Source organism: Mus caroli, unplaced genomic scaffold (genome assembly GCF_900094665.2).
Source record: "Mus caroli unplaced genomic scaffold, CAROLI_EIJ_v1.1 scaffold_10072_1, whole genome shotgun sequence".
NCBI classification, from domain to species: Eukaryota; Metazoa; Chordata; class Mammalia; order Rodentia; family Muridae; genus Mus; species Mus caroli.
This window is the reverse complement of record NW_018389660.1, coordinates 21,884-26,258: the sequence shown is the minus strand read 5'-3', so window position 1 is coordinate 26,258 and position 4,375 is coordinate 21,884. Positions and strand designations below refer to the sequence as shown.

General features: G+C 41.9%; 1 protein-coding gene across 1 annotated transcript in view; it reads right to left on the bottom strand.

Annotated features, from left to right (window-relative positions):
* The window catches only part of LOC110288227 (zinc finger protein 665-like), a 24,051-nt gene that overhangs the window by 14,167 nt on the left and 5,509 nt on the right, over positions 1-4,375 (bottom strand). The gene's annotated exons all lie outside the window — the stretch shown is intronic.

Below are 4,375 nucleotides of genomic sequence, written 5' to 3'. Positions count from 1 at the left end.
AAAAATTCAGGTGACAGCAGATGCTGGCAAGGATGTGGAGAAAGAGGAACACTCCTCCATTGCTGGTGGGATTGCAAGCTGATACAATCACTCTGGAAAACAGTCTGGGTGTTCCTCAGAAAACTGGACATAGTAGTACTGCTAGATCCAGCATACCTCTCCTGGGCATATACCCAGAAGATATTCCAACTGGTAATAAGGACACATGCTCCACTATGTTCATAGCAGCCCTATTTATATTAGCCAGAAGCTGGAAAGATCCCACATGTCCCTCAACAGAGGAATGGAAACAGAAAATGTGCTACATTTACAGAATTTCTGGAGTTCAACAATGGAGTACTATCAGCTATTAAAAACAATGAATTTATGAAATTCTTGGGCAAATGGATGTATCTGGAGGATATCATCCTGAGTGAGGTAACCCAATCACAAAAGACTCAATGATATACACTCACTGATAAGTGGATATTAGCCGAGAAACTTAGAATACCTAAGTTGTAACTTGGTATTCCAAAAAACAAGAAAAAAAGGAGGAAGACCAATGCGTGGATATTTCATTCCTCCGTAGAATAAGGAAAATAATATCCATGGAATTGCAGAAACAAAGTTTGGAGCTAAGACGAAAGGGTGGACCATTCAGAGACTGTCCCACCTGGGGGTCCAACCCATAATCAGCCACCAAATGCAGACACTACTGCATATGCTAACAAGATTTTGCTGAAGGGACCCTGATATAGCTGTCTCCTGTGAGGCTTTGCCAGTGACTGGCAAACAGAGAAGTGGATGCTCACAGTCATCTATAGGATGGAACACAGGGCCCCCAATGGAGGAGCTAGAGAAAGTACCCAAGGAGCTTAGGGGTCTGCAACCCTATAGGTAGAACAACAATATGAACTAACCAGTACCCCCAGAGTTTGTGTCTCTCGCTGAATATGTAGCAGAAGATGGCCTAGCCAGCCATCATTGGGAAGAGAGGCCCCTTGGTCTAGCAAATATTATATGCCCCAGTACAGGGGAACGCCCGGCCAAGAAGTGGGAGTGAGTAGGTAGGGGAGCAGGGCATAGGGAAGTGGGAGGGTATAGGGGACTTGTGAGATAGCATTTGAAATGTAAATGAAGAAACTATCTAATAAAAAACGTGGGAAAAAAAAGAAAAAGAAAACAGAGGGTGGGAGATGGGACAGTGGGTTTACAGAGGGGAAACCAGGAAGGGGGACAACATTTGAAATGTAAATAAATAAAATAACCAATTTTTTTTAAAAAAGAAAAACAAAAGAGGATTCTACAAATTATTCTCCAACTGTGCTGTAGTGTATAAATACTTAAAATGCTCTGTAAGGATCTTGAAAGCAGGAGATGACACACAGACCATGGAGGGGTGTTATTGATTTGCTTGCTTTACATGGTTTGTATCACTATATCACTTGAGCTATCTCCACTGCTCACAGCACCATATCTAGTGTGCTCACATCACTCCTGTATCTACATGGTAGATCATAACCATGCACAATGTGATCTGATGCCCTCTTCTGGCAGGCACGTGTGCACATGTACATGCCGAGAGAGTGGTCATAAACATAAAATAAATAAACCTTTTTTAAAATGTAAAAATACAAGTAGAATTTAAAGAGATATTTCAAGGGTTATATAGAAATTAATAAAATTGACTAAAAGATAATACAACCATATAGTTCAACATAACAGCCATGTCTCTCTGCAGAGATTAGGTACTGACAAAGCAATGCTCAGCTATTCGAAACTTTTAAAAGAGTGCCAGGCAGTGGCAGCACACACCTTTAATCCCAGCACTTGAGAGGCAGAAGCAGACAGATTTCTGAGTTCCAAGCCAGCCTGGTCTACAGAGTGAGTTCCAGGACAGCCAGGGCTATACAGAGAAATCCTGTCTCCAAAAATATGAAAAACAAAAAACTAAAAACAAAAAACAAAAAAAAGAAAGGAAGGAAGGAAGGAAGGAAGGAAGGAAGGAAGGAAGGAAGGAAGAAACTAAAACAGTGACTCTCTGTATTAGAACTAGAGCTAAGAAGGGGACCTGGGAGAGAAGTTGGACAGTGTGGAAAGGGGAGTGTGAGGGAGAGGGAAACCTGATCTGATATTGGATAAGAGAAAAGGCCTGAAGCCCTGAGGACCAGCAAAAAGAATGTAAACAGGCAACCTCAGGAAATACAAGGATGGGAGGACACCCCAGAATGCACCAGAGACCTGGGAGGTGAGAGACTCCCAGGACTCAAAGGGATGGACCTTAGATGAAACACCCAACAGTAGGGAGAGGGAACTAGAGCACACCCCCTCCAGGAAAACAGGACATCAAGTGAGGGATGGGGTGGACAACCCACAGTCACAACTCTGACCCATAATTGTTCCTGTCTGAAAAAATTACAGAAATGGAAAGAGAGAGGAGCCTGAGGAAAGAAGGTCCAGCAACAGGCCCAAAGTGGGATCCAGCTCATGGGGAAGTCCCAAAGCCTGACACTATTACTGAGGCTTTGGAATGCTCACAAAAAAGGACCTATCATGTCTGTCCTCCGAAAGACCCAAGAAGCAGCTGAAAAAATTAAATGCAGATGTTTACACCCAACCAAATGACAGAAGCAGCTGACCCCTGTTGTTGAATTAGAGAAGGCTAAAAGAGGAGGAGAAGGGTGATCCTGTAGAAGGACCAGCAGTCTCAATTAATCTGGACCTCTGAGTCTCTCAAACACTGGACCACCAAAGAGACAGCATACACCGGCTGATATAAGGCCCCAACACACATACAGTAGAGGACTTCTGGGTCTCTGTTCATTCAGAGATGATGCACCAAACCCTCAAGAGACTGGAGGCCCCAGGGAGTTTAGAGGTCAGGAGGGGGTGGGGTGGAGGGATCCACATGGAGATGCGGTGTGGTGGGGAGGAGGTGTGGGATGTGGAGCAGATGGAGGGTGGATGGGGGGAGGGACGGGGGATGGAATATGGAATGTAAAAAACAAATAAATAAAATTTAATAAAATGGACACTGCAATGTATGACAATGGCATCACTGTTATTATATGCAGGGCTGAGGAAGGTCATATAGAAGTAAATCAGAATTGAATAGTTCCTAGAAATAAGTGAATAAATCAATCTCCTACATCATAAAACTAGAACCCCCGCATTAAGCGAGGGCACAGACTGAACCAGGAAGGGGTTCCTCTAATGGGCTCTGACAGATTAGCACGGAATTCTCCTTTCCTTAGACAAAGCATATCCTAAACACAAAAGCAGAATACTGCCATAAACACAAAAAAGAGGAACATTAGAAAGTCATCATACAAAGCTGGTGTTATCTGGACACACAAAGCAGGTGAGCCCAAACAAACATATGGAGAGAAAAACCTCAAACCAGTTGCCATGATTTACAGACAGAGACTGTTCTAAATTACACTGAAATAGAAGAAAAGCTGAGTTCACACCAAAAATGCAAGAGTGCTTCAATACTTACAAACTAATAAATGTCAGACACCAAATGAGTAGACTCAATGAGAGGATAAAAGGGATTATGTCAATAAATATATGAAAGCCCTGCCCTCAACTATGGCATTAGCACAGTACAAAAGCTCTTAATAATATGAGGACAGAAGGAACATACCTCAGAATAATAAAGACAAGAGACACAAAGCTAAAGCAAATACTGAAAAAAAAAAAGGAAACTAATTATTCCATTTACAACTCAACATAGTGCCTCAATTAGTACACAATTTCAGGACTGAGAAAACAGGACAATATAGGATAGTCAAAAATCCAGTGAAACTTCTTGAGGAAAAGAAATACAGCTCAGATCAGACAATTCACACTTTCTACAAATCCTAGCACACCCTGTCCGTAGCATTCCCAATCTCAAAAAACTACTATGCAGACCTGGCCAGCGGGCAGAGATATCAATGGCCATCTCCAGATTTGGATCCTGTGTGGTACAATCCCACAATATGCCCAAGAAAGCCAATCCAATGGAATAATAGGGTATCATAGATTATTTTGTGGGTTATTATTTTGAAGGTTTTCTGGTGCAATCATAGGCCAGCTACACAGAACAAAAAAGTGTGGCCTATACTGGAAACCAGGCCAAGAGTCAATGATATCTATAGGCCTCACAAGGGAATCCACTACTGACCTTTGGTACATGTTCAAATGTTTCAGTTCACAACCATAGCCTGGTGCTGCTTTCAGTCTGGGTCAAAGACACTTTATTTAATGGGCAACAGTCATTTCAGAGCTTCAAAACTAACAAAAATACANGATTACTTACTGTACAGCCTATAGCTGGAAATACATATTACCATACATAATATTATTCTCAGTGAAATTTTCTATAATCATTAATTAAAGAGAAATGGGAAAA